At 34.9% G+C, this 25,427-nt stretch overlaps 4 non-coding genes across 4 annotated transcripts; all 4 read left to right on the top strand.

Moving 5' to 3' along the window:
* Window positions 1-960: 960 nt before the first annotated feature.
* On the top strand, window positions 961-1,034 carry TRNAN-GUU (transfer RNA asparagine (anticodon GUU)). Its single transcript has one exon. It is a non-coding gene; the product is annotated as a tRNA-Asn (tRNA).
* A 15,854-nt stretch (window positions 1,035-16,888) lies between these two features.
* TRNAN-GUU (transfer RNA asparagine (anticodon GUU)) lies at window positions 16,889-16,962 on the top strand. Its single transcript has one exon. It is a non-coding gene; the product is annotated as a tRNA-Asn (tRNA).
* Window positions 16,963-22,506: 5,544 nt separating this feature from the next.
* TRNAN-GUU (transfer RNA asparagine (anticodon GUU)) lies at window positions 22,507-22,580 on the top strand. The gene has a single exon. It is a non-coding gene; the product is annotated as a tRNA-Asn (tRNA).
* A 2,737-nt stretch (window positions 22,581-25,317) lies between these two features.
* TRNAN-GUU (transfer RNA asparagine (anticodon GUU)) lies at window positions 25,318-25,391 on the top strand. The gene has a single exon. It is a non-coding gene; the product is annotated as a tRNA-Asn (tRNA).
* The last annotated feature ends 36 nt before the right edge of the window (window positions 25,392-25,427 follow it).

Raw genomic sequence — 25,427 nt, 5'->3', positions numbered from 1 at the left:
TTGTTTGTTTATGTCTCATATAGGGTCTCTGTGGCACAATTGGTTAGCACGTTCGGCTGTTAATTGGAATATTGGTGGTTCAATCCCACCCAGGGACAAAAATCTTCTATTAGTCAAATTTTGGGGAATTTTAGGTAGAGAAGTCAACATGTCTAACTACCTATTTTATGGTAGGGTTCAAGACTTTCTCTGAAACAATTATCTCTAAAGTGAGTTTAATTTGATTTAAGCCAATTTATTCAACATTTAGAAAATACCTGAAGGTTAATGTTGTTCCTGGTGATATCTAATCAGCAGAATGCAACCTAGCAGCATTTTTAAGTGGAAGCCTGTGTTATGTTAAAACCAGGTGTTATCTTATCAGTACAAAGGTAAGGAATTAAGAAAAACTTTTTGAAGTGAGAAGATTTTTCTTACAAAATCATTGTCTTTTTGCATCACCAAAGTGTAAGCTGGAAAGATGATTTTGATAAATTACTTGTTAGAACACCTGATTTGCTCTTCTGGAGTCAATGTATTTGTTTTTCTCAATAACCATAGAAGTAATAGGGTAAAGTAAAGACATTATGTGGATTTTTTGCTACATCACTTCTGTCAAAATACGAATTAAATGAGTTAAGATGATAATGGATTTTCTACTATAAGCAAAGACCAAAAAAGTCAAAATAGCAATCCCAATTTTAGATTTGATAAATGAAAATAGCACATAGCAGAGGATGGTTTCGATCCATCGACCTCTGGGTTATGGGCCCAGCACGCTTCCGCTGCGCCACTCTGCTGCTCATGGAAATGCTTAGAACTCAAGAAGGGTTAATTCATCACAAGAACATGGCAATGTGTTCCTTTTAATTAACGAAAAATCCTAAAATAACTGTCCAGATTAGAGACTTTATAAACTTTGGCAAGGAAACTTTCCAGATCAATGTTTCTTAGCTGTTGTTAGTTTATGTCTAGCATAGGGTCTCTGTGGCGCAATTGGTTAGCGCGTTCGGCTGTTAACCGGAAGGTTGGTGGTTCAATCCCACCCAGGGACGAGTATCTTCTATTAGTCAAATTTTGGGGAATTTTAGGTAGAGAAGTCAACATGTCTAACTACCTATTTTATGGTAGGGTTCAAGACTTTCTCTGAAACAATTATCTCTAAAGTGAGTTTAATTTGATTTAAGCCAATTTATTCAACAATTAGAAAATACCAGAAGGTTAATGTTGTTCCTGGTGATATCTAATCAGCAGAATGCAACCCAGCAGCATTTTTAAGTGAAAGCCTGTGTTATGTTATAACCAGGTGTTATCTTATCAGTACAAAGGTAAGGAATTAAGAAAAACTTTTTGAAGTTTGAAGATTTTCCTTACAAAATCATTGTCTTTTTGCATCACCAAAGTGTAAGCTGGAAAGATGATTTTGATAAATTACTTGTTAGAACACCTGATTTGCTCTTCTGGAGTCAATGTAGTTTGTTTTTCTCAATAACCATAGAAGTAATAGGGTAAAGTAAAGACATTATGTGGATTTTTTGCTACAGCACTTCTGTCAAAATACGAATTAAATGAGTTAAGATGATAATGGATTTTCTACTATAAGCAAAGACCAAAAAAGTCAAAATAGCAATCCCAATTTTAGATTTGATAAATGAAAATAGCACATAGCAGAAGATGGTTTCGATCCATCGACCTCTGGGTTATGGCCCAGCACGCTTCTGCTGGGCCAATCTGCTGCTCATGGAAGTGCTTAGAACTCAAGAAGGGTTGATTCATCACAAGAACATGGCAATGTGTTCCTTTTAATTAGCGAAAAATCCTAAAATAACTGTCCAGATTAGAGACTTTATAAACTTTGGCAAGGAAACTTTCCAGATCAATGTTTCTTAGCTGTTGTTAGTTTATGTCTCACATAGGGTCTCTGTGGCGCAATTGGTTAGCGCGTTCGGCTTTTAACCGGAAGGTTGGTAGTTCAATCCCACCCAGGGACGAGAATCTTCTATTAGTCAAATTTTGGGGTATTTTAGGTAGAGAAGTCAACATGTCTAACTACCTTTTTTATGGTAGGGTTCAAGACTTTCTCTGAAACAATTATCTCTAAAGTGAGTTTAATTTGATTTAAGCCAATTTATTCAACAATTAGAAAATACCTGAAGGTTAATGTTGTTCCTGGTGATATCTAATCAGCAGAATGCAACCTAGCAGCATTTTTAAGTGAAAGCCTGTGTTATGTTATAACCAGTTGTTATCTTATCAGTACAAAGGTAAGGAATTAAGAAAAACTTTTTGAAGTTTGAAGATTTTTCTTACAAAATCATTGTCTTATTGCATCACCAAAGTGTAAGCTGGAAAGATGATTTTGATAAATTACTTGTTTGAACACCTGATTTGCTCTTCTGGAGTCAATGTAGTTTGTTTTTCTCAATAACCATAGAAGTAATAGGGTAAAGTAAAGACATTATGTGGATTTTTTGCTACAGCACTTCTGTCAAAATACGATTTTAATGAGTTAAGATGATAATGGATTTTCTATTATAAGCAAAGACCAAAAAAGTCAAAATAGCAATCCCAATTTTAGATTTGATAAATGAAAATAGCACATAGCAGAGGATGGTTTCGATGCAACGACCTCTGGGTTATGGGCCCAGCACACTTCCACTGCACCACTCTGCTGCTCATGGAAGTGCTTAGAACTCAAGAAGGGTTGATTCATCACAAGAACATGGCAATGTGTTCCTTTTAATTAATGAAAAATCCTAAAATAACTGTCCAGATTAGAGACTTTATAAACTTTGGCAAGGAAACTTTCCAGATCAATGTTTCTTAGCTGTTGTTAGTTTATGTCTCACATAGGGTCTCTGTGGCACAATTGGTTAGCACGTTCGGCTGTTAACCGGAAGGTTGGTGGTTCAATCCCACCCAGGGACAAAAATCTTCTATTAGTCAAATTTTGGGGATTTTTAGGTAGAGAAGTCAACATGTCAAACTACCTATTTTATGGTAGGTTTCAAGACTTTCTCTGAAACAATTATCTCTAAAGTGAGTTTAATTTGATTTAAGCCAATTTATTCAACATTTAGAAAATACTTGAAGGTTAATGTTGTTCCTGGTTACATCTAATCAGCAGAATGCAACCTAGCAGCATTTTTAAATGGAAGCCTGTGTTATGTTAAAACCAGGTGTTATCTTATCAGTACAAAGGTAAGGAATTAAGAAAAACTTTTTGAAGTGTGAAGATTTTTCTTACAAAATCATTGTCTTATTGCATCACCAAAGTGTAAGCTGGAAAGATGATTTTGATAAATTACTTGTTATATCACCTGATTTGCTCTTCTGGAGTCAATGTAGTTTGTTTTTCTCAATAACCATAGAAGTAATAGGGTAAAGTAAAGACATTATGTGGATTTTTTGCTACAGCACTTCTGTCAAAATACGAATTAAATGAGTTAAGATGATAATGGATTTTCTACTATAAGCAAAGACCAAAAAAGTCAAAATAGCAATCCCAATTTTAGATTTGATAAATGAAAATAGCACATAGCAGAGGATGGTTTCGATCCATCGACCTCTGGGTTATGGGCCCAGCACGCTTCCGCTGCGCCACTCTGCTGCTCATGGAAGTGCTTAGAACTCAAGAAGGGTTGATTCATCACAAGAACATGGCAATGTGTTCCTTTTAATTAATGAAAAATCCTAAAATAACTGTCCAGATTAGAGACTTTATAAACTTTGGTAAGGAAACTTTCCAGATCAATGTTTCTTAGCTGTTGTTTGTTTATGTCTCATATAGGGTCTCTGTGGCACAATTGGTTAGCACGTTCGGCTGTTAATTGGAATATTGGTGGTTCAATCCCACCCAGGGACGAGAATCTTCTATTAGTCAAATTTTGGGGAATTTTAGGTAGAGAAGTCAACATGTCTAACTACCTATTTTATGGTAGGGTTCAAGACTTTCTCTGAAACAATTATCTCTAAAGTGAGTTTAATTTGATTTAAGCCAATTTATTCAACAATTAGAAAATACCTGAAGGTTAATGTTGTTCCTGGTGATATCTAATCAGCAGAATGCAACCTAGCAGCATTTTTAAGTGAAAGCCTGTGTTATGTTATAACCAGGTGTTATCTTATCAGTACAAAGGTAAGGAATTAAGAAAAACTTTTTGAAGTTTGAAGATTTTTCTTACAAAATCATTGTCTTATTGCATCACCAAAGTGTAAGCTGGAAAGATGATTTTGATAAATTACTTGTTAGAACACCTGATTTGCTCTTCTGGAGTCAATGTAGTTTGTTTTTCTCAATAACCATAGAAGTAATAGGGTAAAGTAAAGACATTATGTGGATTTCTTGCTACAGCACTTCTGTCAAAATACGAATTAAATGAGTTAAGATGATAATGGATTTTCTACTATAAGCAAAGACCAAAAAAGTCAAAATAGCAATCCCAATTTTAGATTTGATAAATGAAAATAGCACATAGCAGAGGATGGTTTCGATCCAACGACCTCTGGGTTATGGGCCCAGCACGCTTCCGCTGCACCACTCTGCTGCTCATGGAAGTGCTTAGAACTCAAGAAGGGTTGATTCATCACAAGAACATGGCAATGTGTTCCTTTTAATTAGCGAAAAATCCTAAAATAACTGTCCAGATTAGAGACTTTATAAACTTTGGCAAGGAAACTTTCCAGATCAATGTTTCTTAGCTGTTGTTAGTTTATGTCTCACATAGGGTCTCTGTGGCGCAATTGGTTAGCACGTTCGGCTGTTAACCGGAAGGTTGGTGGTTCAATCACACCCAGGGACAAAAATCTTCTATTAGTCAAATTTTGGGGATTTTTAGGTAGAGAAGTCAACATGTCAAACTACCTATTTTATGGTAGGTTTCAAGACTTTCTCTGAAACAATTATCTCTAAAGTGAGTTTAATTTGATTTAAGCCAATTTATTCAACATTTAGAAAATACCTGAAGGTTAATGTTGTTCCTGGTGATATCTAATCAGCAGAATGCAACCTAGCAGCATTTTTAAGTGGAAGCCTGTGTTATGTTAAAACCAGGTGTTATCTTATCAGTACAAAGGTAAGGAATTAAGAAAAACTTTTTGAAGTTTGAAGATTTTTCTTACAAAATCATTGTCTTTTTGCATCACCAAAGTGTAAGCTGGAAAGATGATTTTGATAAATTACTTGTTAGAACACCTGATTTGCTCTTCTGGAGTCAATGTAGTTTGTTTTTCTCAATAACCATAGAAGTAATAGGGTAAAGTAAAGACATTATGTGGATTTTTTGCTACAGCACTTCTGTCAAAATACGAATTAAATGAGTTAAGATGATAATGGATTTTCTACTATAAGCAAAGACCAAAAAAGTCAAAATAGCAATCCCAATTTTAGATTTGATAAATGAAAATAGCACATAGCAGAGGATGGTTTCGATCCATTGACCTCTGGGTTATGGGCCCAGCACGCTTCCGCTGCGCCACTCTGCTGCTCATGGAAATGCTTAGAACTCAAGAAGGGTTGATTCATCACAAGAACATGGCAATGTGTTCCTTTTAATTAGCGAAAAATCCTAAAATAACTGTCCAGATTAGAGACTTTATAAACTTTGGTAAGGAAACTTTCCAGATCAATGTTTCTTAGCTGTTGTTTGTTTATGTCTCATATAGGGTCTCTGTGGCACAATTGGTTAGCACGTTCGGCTGTTAATTAGAATATTGGTGGTTCAATCCTACCCAGGGACGAAAATCTTCTATTAGTCAAATTTTGGGGAATTTTAGGTAGAGAAGTCAACATGTCTAACTACCTATTTTATGGTAGGGTTCAAGACTTTCTCTGAAACAATTATCTCTAAAGTGAGTTTAATTTGATTTAAGCCAATTTATTCAACAATTAGAAAATACCTGAAGGTTAATGTTGTTCCTGGTGATATCTAATCAGCAGAATGCAACCTAGCAGCATTTTTAAGTGAAAGCCTGTGTTATGTTATAACCAGGTGTTATCTTATCAGTACATAGGTAAGGAATTAAGAAAAACTTTTTGAAGTTTGAAGATTTTTCTTACAAAATCATTGTCTTATTGCATCACCAAAGTGTAAGCTGGAAAGATGATTTTGATAAATTACTTGTTTGAACACCTGATTTGCTCTTCTGGAGTCAATGTAGTTTGTTTTTCTCAATAACCATAGAAGTAATAGGGTAAAGTAAAGACATTATGTGGATTTTTTGCTACAGCACTTCTGTCAAAATACGATTTAAATGAGTTAAGATGATAATGGATTTTCTACTATAAGCAAAGACCAAAAAAGTCAAAATAGCAATCCCAATTTTAGATTTGATAAATGAAAATAGCACATAGCAGAGGATGGTTTCGATACAACGACCTCTGGGTTATGGGCCCAGCACGCTTCCGCTGCGCCACTCTGCTGCTCATGGAAGTGCTTAGAACTCAAGAAGGGTTGATTCATCACAAGAACATGGCAATGTGTTCCTTTTAATTAATGAAAAATCCTAAAATAACTGTCCAGATTAGAGACTTTATAAACTTTGGTAAGGAAACTTTCCAGATCAATATTTCTTAGCTGTTGTTTGTTTATGTCTCATATAGGGTCTCTGTGGCACAATTGGTTAGCACGTTCGGCTGTTAATTGGAATATTGGTGGTTTAATCCCACCCAGGGACGAAAATCTTCTATTAGTGAAATTTTGGGGAATTTTAGGTAGAGAAGTCAACATGTCAAACTACCTATTTTATGGTAGGGTTCAAGACTTTCTCTGAAACAATTATCTCTAAAGTGAGTTTAATTTGATTTAAGCCAATTTATTCAACATTTAGAAAATACCTGAAGGTTAATGTTGTTCCTGGTGATATCTAATCAGCAGAATGCAACCTAGCAGCATTTTTAAGTGGAAGCCTGTGTTATGTTAAAACCAGGTGTTATCTTATCAGTACAAAGGTAAGGAATTAAGAAAAACTTTTTGAAGTTTGAAGATTTTTCTTACAAAATCATTGTCTTTTTGCATCACCAAAGTGTAAGCTGGAAAGATGATTTTGATAAATTACTTGTTAGAACACCTGATTTGCTCTTCTGGAGTCAATGTAGTTTGTTTTTCTCAATAACCATAGAAGTAATAGGGTAAAGTAAAGACATTATGTGGATTTTTTGCTACAGCACTTCTGTCAAAATACGAATTAAATGAGTTAAGATGATAATGGATTTTCTACTATAAGCAAAGACCAAAAAAGTCAAAATAGCAATCCCAATTTTAGATTTGATAAATGAAAATAGCACATAGCAGAGGATGGTTTCGATCCATTGACCTCTGGGTTATTGGCCCAGCACGCTTCCGCTGCGCCACTCTGCTGCTCATGGAAATGCTTAGAACTCAAGAAGGGTTGATTCATCACAAGAACATGGCAATGTGTTCCTTTTAATTAGCGAAAAATCCTAAAATAACTGTCCAGATTAGAGACTTTATAAACTTTGGTAAGGAAACTTTCCAGATCAATGTTTCTTAGCTGTTGTTTGTTTATGTCTCATATAGGGTCTCTGTGGCACAATTGGTTAGCACGTTCGGCTGTTAATTAGAATATTGGTGGTTCAATCCCACCCAGGGACGAAAATCTTCTATTAGACAAATTTTGGGGAATTTTAGGTAGAGAAGTCAACATGTCTAACTACCTATTTTATGGTAGGGTTCAAGACTTTCTCTGAAACAATTATCTCTAAAGTGAGTTTAATTTGATTTAAGCCAATTTATTCAACAATTAGAAAATACCTGAAGGTTAATGTTGTTCCTGGTGATATCTAATCAGCAGAATGCAACCTAGCAGCATTTTTAAGTGAAAGCCTGTGTTATGTTATAACCAGGTGTTATCTTATCAGTACAAAGGTAAGGAATTAAGAAAAACTTTTTGAAGTTTGAAGATTTTTCTTACAAAATCATTGTCTTATTGCATCACCAAAGTGTAAGCTGGAAAGATGATTTTGATAAATTACTTGTTTGAACACCTGATTTGCTCTTCTGGAGTCAATGTAGTTTGTTTTTCTCAATAACCATAGAAGTAATAGGGTAAAGTAAAGACATTATGTGGATTTTTTGCTACAGCACTTCTGTCAAAATACGATTTAAATGAGTTAAGATGATAATGGATTTTCTACTATAAGCAAAGACCAAAAAAGTCAAAATAGCAATCCCAATTTTAGATTTGATAAATGAAAATAGCACATAGCAGAGGATGGTTTCGATACAACGACCTCTGGGTTATGGGCCCAGCACGCTTCCGCTGCGCCACTCTGCTGCTCATGGAAGTGCTTAGAACTCAAGAAGGGTTGATTCATCACAAGAACATGGCAATGTGTTCCTTTTAATTAATGAAAAATCCTAAAATAACTGTCCAGATTAGAGACTTTATAAACTTTGGTAAGGAAACTTTCCAGATCAATGTTTCTTAGCTGTTGTTTGTTTATGTCTCATATAGGGTCTCTGTGGCACAATTGGTTAGCACGTTCGGCTGTTAATTGGAATATTGGTGGTTTAATCCCACCCAGGGACGAATATCTTCTATTAGTGAAATTTTGGGGAATTTTAGGTAGAGAAGTCAACATGTCAAACTACCTATTTTATGGTAGGGTTCAAGACTTTCTCTGAAACAATTATCTCTAAAGTGAGTTTAATTTGATTTAAGCCAATTTATTCAACATTTAGAAAATACCTGAAGGTTAATGTTGTTCCTGGTGATATCTAATCAGCAGAATGCAACCTAGCAGCATTTTTAAGTGGAAGCCTGTGTTATGTTAAAACCAGGTGTTATCTTATCAGTACAAAGGTAAGGAATTAAGAAAAACTTTTTGAAGTTTGAAGATTTTTCTTACAAAATCATTGTCTTTTTGCATCACCAAAGTGTAAGCTGGAAAGATGATTTTGATAAATTACTTGTTAGAACACCTGATTTGCTCTTCTGGAGTCAATGTAGTTTGTTTTTCTCAATAACCATAGAAGTAATAGGGTAAAGTAAAGACATTATGTGGATTTTTTGCTACAGCACTTCTGTCAAAATACGAATTAAATGAGTTAAGATGATAATGGATTTTCTACTATAAGCAAAGACCAAAAAAGTCAAAATAGCAATCCCAATTTTAGATTTGATAAATGAAAATAGCACATAGCAGAGGATGGTTTTGATCCATTGACCTCTGGGTTATGGGCCCAGCACGCTTCCGCTGCGCCACTCTGCTGCTCATGGAAATGCTTAGAACTCAAGAAGGGTTGATTCATCACAAGAACATGGCAATGTGTTCCTTTTAATTAGCGAAAAATCCTAAAATAACTGTCCAGATTAGAGACTTTATAAACTTTGGTAAGGAAACTTTCCAGATCAATGTTTCTTAGCTGTTGTTTGTTTATGTCTCATATAGGGTCTCTGTGGCACAATTGGTTAGCACGTTCGGCTGTTAATTAGAATATTGGTGGTTCAATCCCACCCAGGGACGAAAATCTTCTATTAGACAAATTTTGGGGAATTTTAGGTAGAGAAGTCAACATGTCTAACTACCTATTTTATGGTAGGGTTCAAGACTTTCTCTGAAACAATTATCTCTAAAGTGAGTTTAATTTGATTTAAGCCAATTTATTCAACAATTAGAAAATACCTGAAAGTTAATGTTGTTCCTGGTGATATCTAATCAGCAGAATGCAACCTAGCAGCATTTTTAAGTGAAAGCCTGTGTTATGTTATAACCAGGTGTTATCTTATCAGTACAAAGGTAAGGAATTAAGAAAAACTTTTTGAAGTTTGAAGATTTTTCTTACAATATCATTGTCTTATTGCATCACCAAAGTGTAAGCTGGAAAGATGATTTTGATAAATTACTTGTTTGAACACCTGATTTGCTCTTCTGGAGTCAATGTAGTTTGTTTTTCTCAATAACCATAGAAGTAATAGGGTAAAGTAAAGACATTATGTGGATTTTTTGCTACAGCACTTCTGTCAAAATACGATTTAAATGAGTTAAGATGATAATGGATTTTCTACTATAAGCAAAGACCAAAAAAGTCAAAATAGCAATCCCAATTTTAGATTTGATAAATGAAAATAGCACATAGCAGAGGATGGTTTCGATACAACGACCTCTGGGTTATGGGCCCAGCACGCTTCTGCTGCGCCACTCTGCTGCTCATGGAAGTGCTTAGAACTCAAGAAGGGTTGATTCATCACAAGAACATGGCAATGTGTTCCTTTTAATTAATGAAAAATCCTAAAATAACTGTCCAGATTAGAGACTTTATAAACTTTGGTAAGGAAACTTTCCAGATCAATGTTTCTTAGCTGTTGTTTGTTTATGTCTCATATAGGGTCTCTGTGGCACAATTGGTTAGCACGTTCGGCTGTTAATTGGAATATTGGTGGTTTAATCCCACCCAGGGACGAAAATCTTCTATTAGTGAAATTTTGGGGAATTTTAGGTAGAGAAGTCAACATGTCAAACTACCTATTTTATGGTAGGGTTCAAGACTTTCTCTGAAACAATTATCTCTAAAGTGAGTTTAATTTGATTTAAGCCAATTTATTCAACATTTAGAAAATACCTGAAGGTTAATGTTGTTCCTGGTGATATCTAATCAGCAGAATGCAACCTAGCAGCATTTTTAAGTGGAAGCCTGTGTTATGTTAAAACCAGGTGTTATCTTATCAGTACAAAGGTAAGGAATTAAGAAAAACTTTTTGAAGTTTGAAGATTTTTCTTACAAAATCATTGTCTTTTTGCATCACCAAAGTGTAAGCTGGAAAGATGATTTTGATAAATTACTTGTTAGAACACCTGATTTGCTCTTCTGGAGTCAATGTAGTTTGTTTTTCTCAATAACCATAGAAGTAATAGGGTAAAGTAAAGACATTATGTGGATTTTTTGCTACAGCACTTCTGTCAAAATACGAATTAAATGAGTTAAGATGATAATGGATTTTCTACTATAAGCAAAGACCAAAAAAGTCAAAATAGCAATCCCAATTTTAGATTTGATAAATGAAAATAGCACATAGCAGAGGATGGTTTCGATCCATTGACCTCTGGGTTATGGGCCCAGCACGCTTCCGCTGCGCCACTCTGCTGCTCGTGGAAATGCTTAGAACTCAAGAAGGGTTGATTCATCACAAGAACATGGCAATGTGTTCCTTTTAATTAGCGAAAAATCCTAAAATAACTGTCCAGATTAGAGACTTTATAAACTTTGGTAAGGAAACTTTCCAGATCAATGTTTCTTAGCTGTTGTTTGTTTATGTCTCATATAGGGTCTCTGTGGCACAATTGGTTAGCACGTTCGGCTGTTAATTAGAATATTGGTGGTTCAATCCCACCCAGGGACGAAAATCTTCTATTAGTCAAATTTTGGGGAATTTTAGGTAGAGAAGTCAACATGTCTAACTACCTATTTTATGGTAGGGTTCAAGACTTTCTCTGAAACAATTATCTCTAAAGTGAGTTTAATTTGATTTAAGCCAATTTATTCAACAATTAGAAAATACCTGAAGGTTAATGTTGTTCCTGGTGATATCTAATCAGCAGAATGCAACCTAGCAGCATTTTTAAGTGAAAGCCTGTGTTATGTTATAACCAGGTGTTATCTTATCAGTACATAGGTAAGGAATTAAGAAAAACTTTTTGAAGTTTGAAGATTTTTCTTACAAAATCATTGTCTTATTGCATCACCAAAGTGTAAGCTGGAAAGATGATTTTGATAAATTACTTGTTTGAACACCTGATTTGCTCTTCTGGAGTCAATGTAGTTTGTTTTTCTCAATAACCATAGAAGTAATAGGGTAAAGTAAAGACATTATGTGGATTTTTTGCTACAGCACTTCTGTCAAAATACGATTTAAATGAGTTAAGATGATAATGGATTTTCTACTATAAGCAAAGACCAAAAAAGTCAAAATAGCAATCCCAATTTTAGATTTGATAAATGAAAATAGCACATAGCAGAGGATGGTTTCGATACAACGACCTCTGGGTTATGGGCCCAGCACGCTTCCGCTGCGCCACTCTGCTGCTCATGGAAGTGCTTAGAACTCAAGAAGGGTTGATTCATCACAAGAACATGGCAATGTGTTCCTTTTAATTAATGAAAAATCCTAAAATAACTGTCCAGATTAGAGACTTTATAAACTTTGGTAAGGAAACTTTCCAGATCAATGTTTCTTAGCTGTTGTTTGTTTATGTCTCATATAGGGTCTCTGTGGCACAATTGGTTAGCACGTTCGGCTGTTAATTGGAATATTGGTGGTTTAATCCCACCCAGGGACGAATATCTTCTATTAGTGAAATTTTGGGGAATTTTAGGTAGAGAAGTCAACATGTCAAACTACCTATTTTATGGTAGGGTTCAAGACTTTCTCTGAAACAATTATCTCTAAAGTGAGTTTAATTTGATTTAAGCCAATTTATTCAACATTTAGAAAATACCTGAAGGTTAATGTTGTTCCTGGTGATATCTAATCAGCAGAATGCAACCTAGCAGCATTTTTAAGTGGAAGCCTGTGTTATGTTAAAACCAGGTGTTATCTTATCAGTACAAAGGTAAGGAACTAAGAAAAACTTTTTGAAGTTTGAAGATTTTTCTTACAAAATCATTGTCTTTTTGCATCACCAAAGTGTAAGCTGGAAAGATGATTTTGATAAATTACTTGTTAGAACACCTGATTTGCTCTTCTGGAGTCAATGTAGTTTGTTTTTCTCAATAACCATAGAAGTAATAGGGTAAATTAAAGACATTACGTGGATTTTTTGCTACAGCACTTCTGTCAAAATACGAATTAAATGAGTTAAGATGATAATGGATTTTCTACTATAAGCAAAGACCAAAAAAGTCAAAATAGCAATCCCAATTTTAGATTTGATAAATGAAAATAGCACATAGCAGAGGATGGTTTTGATCCATTGACCTCTGGGTTATGGGCCCAGCACGCTTCCGCTGCGCCACTCTGCTGCTCATGGAAATGCGTAGAACTCAAGAAGGGTTGATTCATCACAAGAACATGGCAATGTGTTCCTTTTAATTAGCGAAAAATCCTAAAATAACTGTCCAGATTAGAGACTTTATAAACTTTGGTAAGGAAACTTTCCAGATCAATGTTTCTTAGCTGTTGTTTGTTTATGTCTCATATAGGGTCTCTGTGGCACAATTGGTTAGCACGTTCGGCTGTTAATTAGAATATTGGTGGTTCAATCCCACCCAGGGACGAAAATCTTCTATTAGACAAATTTTGGGGAATTTTAGGTAGAGAAGTCAACATGTCTAACTACCTATTTTATGGTAGGGTTCAAGACTTTCTCTGAAACAATTATCTCTAAAGTGAGTTTAATTTGATTTAAGCCAATTTATTCAACAATTAGAAAATACCTGAAAGTTAATGTTGTTCCTGGTGATATCTAATCAGCAGAATGCAACCTAGCAGCATTTTTAAGTGAAAGCCTGTGTTATGTTATAACCAGGTGTTATCTTATCAGTACAAAGGTAAGGAATTAAGAAAAACTTTTTGAAGTTTGAAGATTTTTCTTACAATATCATTGTCTTATTGCATCACCAAAGTGTAAGCTGGAAAGATGATTTTGATAAATTACTTGTTTGAACACCTGATTTGCTCTTCTGGAGTCAATGTAGTTTGTTTTTCTCAATAACCATAGAAGTAATAGGGTAAAGTAAAGACATTATGTGGATTTTTTGCTACAGCACTTCTGTCAAAATACGATTTAAATGAGTTAAGATGATAATGGATTTTCTAATATAAGCAAAGACCAAAAAAGTCAAAATAGCAATCCCAATTTTAGATTTGATAAATGAAAATAGCACATAGCAGAGGATGGTTTCGATACAACGACCTCTGGGTTATGGGCCCAGCACGCTTCCGCTGCGCCACTCTGCTGCTCATGGAAGTGCTTAGAACTCAAGAAGGGTTGATTCATCACAAGAACATGGCAATGTGTTCCTTTTAATTAATGAAAAATCCTAAAATAACTGTCCAGATTAGAGACTTTATAAACTTTGGTAAGGAAACTTTCCAGATCAATGTTTCTTAGCTGTTGTTTGTTTATGTCTCATATAGGGTCTCTGTGGCACAATTGGTTAGCACGTTCGGCTGTTAATTGGAATATTGGTGGTTTAATCCCACCCAGGGACGAATATCTTCTATTAGTGAAATTTTGGGGAATTTTAGGTAGAGAAGTCAACATGTCAAACTACCTATTTTATGGTAGGGTTCAAGACTTTCTCTGAAACAATTATCTCTAAAGTGAGTTTAATTTGATTTAAGCCAATTTATTCAACATTTAGAAAATACCTGAAGGTTAATGTTGTTCCTGGTGATATCTAATCAGCAGAATGCAACCTAGCAGCATTTTTAAGTGGAAGCCTGTGTTATGTTAAAACCAGGTGTTATCTTATCAGTACAAAGGTAAGGAACTAAGAAAAACTTTTTGAAGTTTGAAGATTTTTCTTACAAAATCATTGTCTTTTTGCATCACCAAAGTGTAAGCTGGAAAGATGATTTTGATAAATTACTTGTTAGAACACCTGATTTGCTCTTCTGGAGTCAATGTAGTTTGTTTTTCTCAATAACCATAGAAGTAATAGGGTAAATTAAAGACATTACGTGGATTTTTTGCTACAGCACTTCTGTCAAAATACGAATTAAATGAGTTAAGATGATAATGGATTTTCTACTATAAGCAAAGACCAAAAAAGTCAAAATAGCAATCCCAATTTTAGATTTGATAAATGAAAATAGCACATAGCAGAGGATGGTTTTGATCCATTGACCTCTGGGTTATGGGCCCAGCACGCTTCCGCTGCGCCACTCTGCTGCTCATGGAAATGCGTAGAACTCAAGAAGGGTTGATTCATCACAAGAACATGGCAATGTGTTCCTTTTAATTAGCGAAAAATCCTAAAATAACTGTCCAGATTAGAGACTTTATAAACTTTGGTAAGGAAACTTTCCAGATCAATGTTTCTTAGCTGTTGTTTGTTTATGTCTCATATAGGGTCTCTGTGGCACAATTGGTTAGCACGTTCGGCTGTTAATTAGAATATTGGTGGTTCAATCCCACCCAGGGACGAAAATCTTCTATTAGACAAATTTTGGGGAATTTTAGGTAGAGAAGTCAACATGTCTAACTACCTATTTTATGGTAGGGTTCAAGACTTTCTCTGAAACAATTATCTCTAAAGTGAGTTTAATTTGATTTAAGCCAATTTATTCAACAATTAGAAAATACCTGAAAGTTAATGTTGTTCCTGGTGATATCTAATCAGCAGAATGCAACCTAGCAGCATTTTTAAGTGAAAGCCTGTGTTATGTTATAACCAGGTGTTATCTTATCAGTACAAAGGTAAGGAATTAAGAAAAACTTTTTGAAGTTTGAAGATTTTTCTTACAATATCATTGTCTTATTGCATCACCAAAGTGTAAGCTGGAAAGATGATTTTGATAAATTACTTGTTTGAACACCTGATTTGCTCTTCTGGAGTCAATGTAGTTTGTTTTTCTCAATAACCATAGAAGTAATAGGGTAAAGTAAAGACATTATGTGGATTTTTTGCTACAGCACTTCTGTCAAAATACGATTTAAATGAGTTAAGATGATAATGGATTTTCTAATATAAGCAAAGACCAAAAAAGTCAAAATAGCAATCCCAATTTTAGATTTGATAAATGAAAATAGCACATAGCAGAGGATGGTTTCGATACAACGACCTCTGGGTTATGGGCCCAGCATGCTTCTGCTGCGCCACTCTGCTGCTCATGGAAGTGCTTAGAACTCAAGAAGGGTTGATTCATCACAAGAACATGGCAATGTGTTCCTTTTAATTAATGAAAAATCCTAAAATAACTGTCCAGATTAGAGACTTTATAAACTTTGGTAAGGAAACTTTCCAGATCAATGTTTCTTAGCTGTTGTTTGTTTATGTCTCATATAGGGTCTCTGTGGCACAATTGGTTAGCACGTTCGGCTGTTAATTGGAATATTGGTGGTTTAATCCCACCCAGGGACGAAAATCTTCTATTAGTCAAATTTTGGGGAATTTTAGGTAGAGAAGTCAACATGTCAAACTACCTATTTTATGGTAGGGTTCAAGACTTTCTCTGAAACAATTATCTCTAAAGTGAGTTTAATTTGATTTAAGCCAATTTATTCAACATTTAGAAAATACCTGAAGGTTAATGTTGTTCCTGGTGATATCTAATCAGCAGAATGCAACCTAGCAGCATTTTTAAGTGGAAGCCTGTGTTATGTTAAAACCAGGTGTTATCTTATCAGTACAAAGGTAAGGAATTAAGAAAAACTTTTTGAAGTTTGAAGATTTTTCTTACAAAATCATTGTCTTTTTGCATCACCAAAGTGTAAGCTGGAAAGATGATTTTGATAAATTACTTGTTAGAACACCTGATTTGCTCTTCTGGAGTCAATGTAGTTTGTTTTTCTCAATAACCATAGAAGTAATAGGGTAAAGTAAAGACATTATGTGGATTTTTTGCTACAGCACTTCTGTCAAAATACGAATTAAATGAGTTAAGATGATAATGGATTTTCTACTATAAGCAAAGACCAAAAAAGTCAAAATAGCAATCCCAATTTTAGATTTGATAACTGAAAATAGCACATAGCAGAGGATGGTTTCGATCCATCGACCTCTGGGTTATGGGCCCAGCACGCTTCCGCTGCGCCACTCTGCTGCTCATGGAAATGCTTAGAACTCAAGAAGGGTTGATTCATCACAAGAACATGGCAATGTGTTCCTTTTAATTAGCGAAAAATCCTAAAATAACTGTCCAGATTAGAGACTTTATAAACTTTGGCAAGGAAACTTTCCAGATCAATGTTTCTTAGCTGTTGTTAGTTTATGACTCACATAGGGTCTCTGTGGCGCAATTGGATAGCGCGTTCGGCTGTTAACCGGAAGGTTGGTGGTTCAATCCCACCCAGGGACGAGAATCTTCTATTAGTCAAATTTTGGGGAATTTTAGGTAGAGAAGTCAACATGTCTAACTACCTATTTTATGTTAGGGTTCAAGACTTTCTCTGAAACAATTATCTCTAAAGTGAGTTTAATTTGATTTAAGCCAATTTATTCAACAATTAGAAAATACCTGAAGGTTAATGTTGTTCCTGGTGATATCTAATCAGCAGAATGCAACCTAGCAGCATTTTTAAGTGAAAGCCTGTGTTATGTTATAACCAGGTGTTATCTTATCATCACAAAGTAAGGAATTAAGAAAAACTTTTTGAAGTTTGAAGATTTTTCTTACAAAATCATTGTCTTATTGCATCACCAAAGTGTAAGCTGGAAAGATGATTTTGATAAATTACTTGTTTGAACACCTGATTTGCTCTTCTGGAGTCAATGTAGTTTGTTTTTCTCAATAACCATAGAAGTAATAGGGTAAAGTAAAGACATTATGTGGATTTTTTGCTACAGCACTTCTGTCAAAATACGATTTAAATGAGTTAAGATGATAATGGATTTTCTACTATAAGCAAAGACCAAAAAAGTCAAAATAGCAATCCCAATTTTAGATTTGATAAATGAAAATAGCACATAGCAGAGGATGGTTTCAATCCAACGACCTCTGGGTTATGGGCCCAGCACGCTTCCGCTGCGCCACTCTGCTGCTCATGGAAGTGCTTAGAACTCAAGAAGGGTTGATTCATCACAAGAACATGGCAATGTGTTCCTTTTAATTAATGAAAAATCCTAAAATAACTGTCCAGATTAGACTTTATAAACTTTGGTAAGGAAACTTTCCAGATCAATGTTTCTTAGCTGTTGTTTGTTTATGTCTCATATAGGGTCTCTGTGGCACAATTGGTTAGCACGTTCGGCTTTTAATTAGAATATTGGTGGTTCAATCCCACCCAGGGACGAAAATCTTCTATTAGTCAAATTTTGGGGAATTTTAGGTAGAGAAGTCAACATGTCTAACTACCTATTTTATGGTAGGGTTCAAGACTTTCTCTGAAACAATTATCTCTAAAGTGAGTTTAATTTGATTTAAGCCAATTTATTCAACAATTAGAAAATACCTGAAGGTTAATGTTGTTCCTGGTGATATCTAATCAGCAGAATGCAACCTAGCAGCATTTTTAAGTGAAAGCCTGTGTTATGTTATAACCAGGTGTTATCTTATCAGTACAAAGGTAAGGAATTAAGAAAAACTTTTTGAAGTTTGAAGATTTTTCTTACAAAATCATTGTCTTATTGCATCACCAAAGTGTAAGCTGGAAAGATGATTTTGATAAATTACTTGTTTGAACACCTGATTTGCTCTTCTGGAGTCAATGTAGTTTGTTTTTCTCAATAACCATAGAAGTAATAGGGTAAAGTAAAGACATTGTGTGGATTTTTTGCTACAGCACTTCTGTCAAAATACGATTTAAATGAGTTAAGATGATAATGGATTTTCTACTATAAGCAAAGACCAAAAAAGTCAAAATAGCAATCCCAATTTTAGATTTGATAAATGAAAATAGCACATAGCAGAGGATGGTTTCGATACAACGACCTCTGGGTTATGGGCCCAGCATGCTTCCGCTGCGCCACTCTGCTGCTCATGGAAGTGCTTAGAACTCAAGAAGGGTTGATTCATCACAAGAACATGGCAATGTGTTCCTTTTAATTAATGAAAAATCCTAAAATAACTGTCCAGATTAGAGACTTTATAAACTTTGGTAAGGAAACTTTCCAGATCAATGTTTCTTAGCTGTTGTTTGTTTATGTCTCATATAGGGTCTCTGTGGCACAATTGGTTAGCACGTTCGGCTGTTAATTGGAATATTGGTGGTTTAATCCCACCCAGGGACGAAAATCTTCTATTAGTGAAATTTTGGGGAATTTTAGGTAGAGAAGTCAACATGTCAAACTACCTATTTTATGGTAGGGTTCAAGACTTTCTCTGAAACAATTATCTCTAAAGTGAGTTTAATTTGATTTAAGCCAATTTATTCAACATTTAGAAAATACCTGAAGGTTAATGTTGTTCCTGGTGATATCTAATCAGCAGAATGCAACCTAGCAGCATTTTTAAGTGGAAGCCTGTGTTATGTTAAAACCAGGTGTTATCTTATCAGTACAAAGGTAAGGAATTAAGAAAAACTTTTTGAAGTTTGAAGATTTTTCTTACAAAATCATTGTCTTTTTGCATCACCAAAGTGTAAGCTGGAAAGATGATTTTGATAAATTACTTGTTAGAACACCTGATTTGCTCTTCTGGAGTCAATGTAGTTTGTTTTTCTCAATAACCATAGAAGTAATAGGGTAAAGTAAAGACATTATGTGGATTTTTTGCTACAGCACTTCTGTCAAAATACGAATTAAATGAGTTAAGATGATAATGGATTTTCTACTATAAGCAAAGACCAAAAAAGTCAAAATAGCAATCCCAATTTTAGATTTGATAAATGAAAATAGCACATAGCAGAGGATGGTTTCGATCCATCGACCTCTGGGTTATGGGCCCAGCACGCTTCCGCTGCGCCACTCTGCTGCTCATGGAAATGTTTAGAACTCAAGAAGGGTTGATTCATCACAAGAACATGGCAATGTGTTCCTTTTAATTAGCGAAAAATCCTAAAATAACTGTCCAGATTAGAGACTTTATAAACTTTGGCACGGAAACTTTCCAGATCAATGTTTCTTAGCTGTTGTTAGTTTATGTCTCACATAGGGTCTCTGTGGCGCAATTGGTTAGCGCGTTCGGCTGTTAACCGGAAGGTTGGTGGTTCAATCCCACCCAGGGAATAGAATCTTCTATTAGTCAAATTTTGGGGAATTTTAGGTAGAGAAGTCAACATGTCTAACTACCTATTTTATGGTAGGGTTCAAGACTTTCTCTGAAACAATTATCTCTAAAGTGAGTTTAATTTGATTTAAGCCAATTTATTCAACAATTAGAAAATACCTGAAGGTTAATGTTGTTCCTGGTGATATCTAATCAGCAGAATGCAACCTAGCAGCATTTTTAAGTGAAAGCCTGTGTTATGTTATAACCAGGTGTTATCTTATCAGTACAAAGGTAAGGAATTAAGAAAAACTTTTTGAAGTTTGAAGATTTTTCTTACAAAATCATTGTCTTATTGCATCACCAAAGTGTAAGCTGGAAAGATGATTTTGATAAATTACTTGTTTGAACACCTGATTTGCTCTTCTGGAGTCAATGTAGTTTGTTTTTCTCAATAACCATAGAAGTAATAGGGTAAAGTAAAGACATTATGTGGATTTTTTGTTACAGCACTTCTGTCAAAATACGATTTAAATGAGTTAAGATGATAATGGATTTTCTACTATAAGCAAAGACCAAAAAAGTCAAAATAGCAATCCCAATTTTAGATTTGATAAATGAAAATAGCACATAGCAGAGGATGGTTTCAATCCAACGACCTCTGGGTTATGGGCCCAGCACGCTTCCGCTGCGCCACTCTGCTGCTCATGGAAGTGCTTAGAACTCAAGAAGGGTTGATTCATCACAAGAACATGGCAATGTGTTCCTTTTAATTAATGAAAAATCCTAAAATAACTGTCCAGATTAGAGACTTTATAAACTTTGGTAAGGAAACTTTCCAGATCAATGTTTCTTAGCTGTTGTTTGTTTATGTCTCATATAGGGTCTCTGTGGCACAATTGGTTAGCACGTTCGGCTTTTAATTAGAATATTGGTGGTTCAATCCCACCCAGGGACGAAAATCTTCTATTAGTCAAATTTTGGGGAATTTTAGGTAGAGAAGTCAACATGTCTAACTACCTATTTTATGGTAGGGTTCAAGACTTTCTCTGAAACAATTATCTCTAAAGTGAGTTTAATTTGATTTAAGCCAATTTATTCAACAATTAGAAAATACCTGAAGGTTAATGTTGTTCCTGGTGATATCTAATCAGCAGAATGCAACCTAGCAGCATTTTTAAGTGAAAGCCTGTGTTATGTTATAACCAGGTGTTATCTTATCAGTACAAAGGTAAGGAATTAAGAAAAACTTTTTGAAGTTTGAAAATTTTTCTTACAAAATCATTGTCTTATTGCATCACCAAGTGTAAGCTGGAAAGATGATTTTGATAAATTACTTGTTTGAACACCTGATTTGCTCTTCTGGAGTCAATGTAGTTTGTTTTTCTCAATAACCATAGAAGTAATAGGGTAAAGTAAAGACATTGTGTGGATTTTTTGCTACAGCACTTCTGTCAAAATACGATTTAAATGAGTTAAGATGATAATGGATTTTCTACTATAAGCAAAGACCAAAAAAGTCAAAATAGCAATCCCAATTTTAGATTTGATAAATGAAAATAGCACATAGCAGAGGATGGTTTCGATACAACGACCTCTGGGTTATGGGCCCAGCACGCTTCCGCTGCGCCACTCTGCTGCTCATGGAAGTGCTTAGAACTCAAGAAGGGTTGATTCATCACAAGAACATGGCAATGTGTTCCTTTTAATTAATGAAAAATCCTAAAATAACTGTCCAGATTAGAGACTTTATAAACTTTGGTAAGGAAACTTTCCAGATCAATGTTTCTTAGCTGTTGTTTGTTTATGTCTCATATAGGGTCTCTGTGGCACAATTGGTTAGCACGTTCGGCTGTTAATTGGAATATTGGTGGTTTAATCCCACCCAGGGACGAAAATCTTCTATTAGTGAAATTTTGGGGAATTTTAGGTAGAGAAGTCAACATGTCAAACTACCTATTTTATGGTAGGGTTCAAGACTTTCTCTGAAACAATTATCTCTAAAGTGAGTTTAATTTGATTTAAGCCAATTTATTCAACATTTAGAAAATACCTGAAGGTTAATGTTGTTCCTGGTGATATCTAATCAGCAGAATGCAACCTAGCAGCATTTTTAAGTGGAAGCCTGTGTTATGTTAAAACCAGGTGTTATCTTATCAGTACAAAGGTAAGGAATTAAGAAAAACTTTTTGAAGTTTGAAGATTTTTCTTACAAAATCATTGTCTTTTTGCATCACCAAAGTGTAAGCTGGAAAGATGATTTTGATAAATTACTTGTTAGAACACCTGATTTGCTCTTCTGGAGTCAATGTAGTTTGTTTTTCTCAATAACCATAGAAGTAATAGGGTAAAGTAAAGACATTATGTGGATTTTTTGCTACAGCACTTCTGTCAAAATACGAATTAAATGAGTTAAGATGATAATGGATTTTCTACTATAAGCAAAGACCAAAAAAGTCAAAATAGCAATCCCAATTTTAGATTTGATAAATGAAAATAGCACATCGCAGAGGATGGTTTCGATCCATCGACCTCTGGGTTATGGGCCCAGCACGCTTCCGCTGCGCCACTCTGCTGCTCATGGAAATGCTTAGAACTCAAGAAGGGTTGATTCATCACAAGAACATGGCAATGTGTTCCTTTTAATTAGCGAAAAATCCTAAAATAACTGTCCAGATTAGAGACTTTATAAACTTTGGCAAGGAAACTTTCCAGATCAATGTTTCTTAGCTGTTGTTAGTTTATGTCTCACATAGAGTCTCTGTGGCGCAATTGGTTAGCACGTTCGGCTGTTAACCGGAAGGTTGGTGGTTCAATCCCACCCAGGGACGAGAATCTTCTATTAGTCAAATTTTGGGGAATTTTAGGTAGAGAAGTCAACATGTCTAACTACCTATTTTATGGTAGGGTTCAAAACTTTCTCTGAAACAATTATCTCTAAAGTGAGTTTAATTTGATTTAAGCCAATTTATTCAACAATTAGAAAATACCTGAAGGTTAATGTTGTTCCTGGTGATATCTAATCAGCAGAATGCAACCTAGCAGCATTTTTAAGTGAAAGCCTGTGTTATGTTATAACCAGGTGTTATCTTATCAGTACAAAGGTAAGGAATTAAGAAAAACTTTTTGAAGTTTGAAGATTTTTCTTACAAAATCATTGTCTTATTGCATCACCAAAGTGTAAGCTGGAAAGATGATTTTGATAAATTACTTGTTTGAACACCTGATTTGCTCTTCTGGAGTCAATGTAGTTTGTTTTTCTCAATAACCATAGAAGTAATAGGGTAAAGTAAAGACATTATGTGGATTTTTTGCTACAGCACTTCTGTCAAAATACGATTTAAATGAGTTAAGATGATAATGGATTTTCTACTATAAGCAAAGACCAAAAAAGTCAAAATAGCAATCCCAATTTTAGATTTGATAAATGAAAATAGCACATAGCAGAGGATGGTTTCGATCCAACGACCTCTGGGTTATGGGCCCAGCACGCTTCCGCTGCGCCACTCTGCTGCTCATGGAAGTGCTTAGAACTCAAGAAGGGTTGATTCATCACAAGAACATGGCAATGTGTTCCTTTTAATTAATGAAAAATCCTAAAATAACTGTCCAGATTAGAGACTTTATAAACTTTGGTAAGGAAACTTTCCAGATCAATGTTTCTTAGCTGTTGTTTGTTTATGTCTCATATAGGGTCTCTGTGGCACAATTGGTTAGCACGTTTGGCTGTTAATTGGAATATTGGTGGTTCAATCCCACCCAGGGACGAAAATCTTCTATTAGTCAAATTTTGGGGATTTTTAGGTAGAGAAGTCAACATGTCAAACTACCTATTTTATGGTAGGGTTCAAGACTTTCTCTGAAACAATTATCTCTAAAGTGAGTTTAATTTGATTTAAGCCAATTTATTCAACAATTAGAAAATACCTGAAGGTTAATGTTGTTCCTGGTGATATCTAATCAGCAGAATGCAACCTAGCAGCATTTTTAAGTGAAAGCCTGTGTTATGTTATAACCAGGTGTTATCTTATCAGTACAAAGGTAAGGAATTAAGAAAAACTTTTTGAAGTTTGAAGATTTTTCTTACAAAATCATTGTCTTATTGCATCACCAAAGTGTAAGCTGGAAAGATGATTTTGATAAATTACTTGTTTGAACACCTGATTTGCTCTTCTGGAGTCAATGTAGTTTGTTTTTCTCAATAACCATAGAAGTAATAGGGTAAAGTAAAGACATTATGTGGATTTTTTGCTACAGCACTTCTGTCAAAATACGATTTAAATGAGTTAAGATGATAATGGATTTTCCACTATAAGCAAAGACCAAAAAAGTCAAAATAGCAATCCCAATTTTAGATTTGATAAATGAAAATAGCACATAGCAGAGGATAGTTTCGATACAACGACCTCTGGGTTATGGGCCCAGCATGCTTCCGCTGCGCCACTCTGCTGCTCATGGAAGTGCTTAGAACTCAAGAAGGGTTGATTCATCACAAGAACATGGCAATGTGTTCCTTTTAATTAATGAAAAATCCTAAAATAACTGTCCAGATTAGAGACTTTATAAACTTTTGTAAGGAAACTTTCCAGATCAATGTTTCTTAGCTGTTGTTTGTTTATGTCTCATATAGGGTCTCTGTGGCACAATTGGTTAGCACGTTCGGCTGTTAATTGGAATATTGGTGGTTTAATCCCACCCAGGGACGAAAATCTTCTATTAGTGAAATTTTGGGGAATTTTAGGTAGAGAAGTCAACATGTCAAACTACCTATTTTATGGTAGGGTTCAAGACTTTCTCTGAAACAATTATCTCTAAAGTGAGTTTAATTTGATTTAAGCCAATTTATTCAACATTTAGAAAATACCTGAAGGTTAATGTTGTTCCTGGTGATATCTAATCAGCAGAATGCAACCTAGCAGCATTTTTAAGTGGAAGCCTGTGTTATGTTAAAACCAGGTGTTATCTTATCAGTACAAAGGTAAGGAATTAAGAAAAACTTTTTGAAGTTTGAAGATTTTTCTTACAAAATCATTGTCTTTTTGCATCACCAAAGTGTAAGCTGGAAAGATGATTTTGATAAATTACTTGTTAGAACACCTGATTTGCTCTTCTGGAGTCAATGTAGTTTGTTTTTCTCAATAACCATAGAAGTAATAGGGTAAAGTAAAGACATTATGTGGATTTTTTGCTACATCACTTCTGTCAAAATACAAATTAAATGAGTTAAGATGATAATGGATTTTCTACTATAAGCAAAGACCAAAAAAGTCAAAATAGCAATCCCAATTTTAGATTTGATAAATGAAAATAGCACATAGCAGAGGATGGTTTCGATCCATCGACCTCTGGGTTATGGGCCCAGCACGCTTCCGCTGCGCCACTCTGCTGCTCATGGAAATGCTTAGAACTCAAGAAGGGTTGATTCATCACAAGAACATGGCAATGTGTTCCTTTTAATTAGCGAAAAATCCTAAAATAACTGTCCAGATTAGAGACTTTATAAACTTTGGCAAGGAAACTTTCCAGATCAATGTTTCTTAGCTGTTGTTAGTTTATGTCTCACATAGGGTCTCTGTGGCGCAATTGGTTAGCGCGTTCAGCTGTTAACCGGAAGGTTGGTGGTTCAATCCCACCCAGGGACGAAAATCTTCTATTAGTCAAATTTTGGGGATTTTTAG

The sequence above is a fragment of the Taudactylus pleione genome, unplaced genomic scaffold, assembly GCF_031769625.1.
Source record: "Taudactylus pleione unplaced genomic scaffold, aTauple2 ptg000134l, whole genome shotgun sequence".
Lineage (NCBI taxonomy): Eukaryota > Metazoa > Chordata > Amphibia > Anura > Myobatrachidae > Taudactylus > Taudactylus pleione.
Note: the sequence above shows the minus strand (reverse complement) of the source record. Positions and strands in the feature narration are given on the sequence as shown.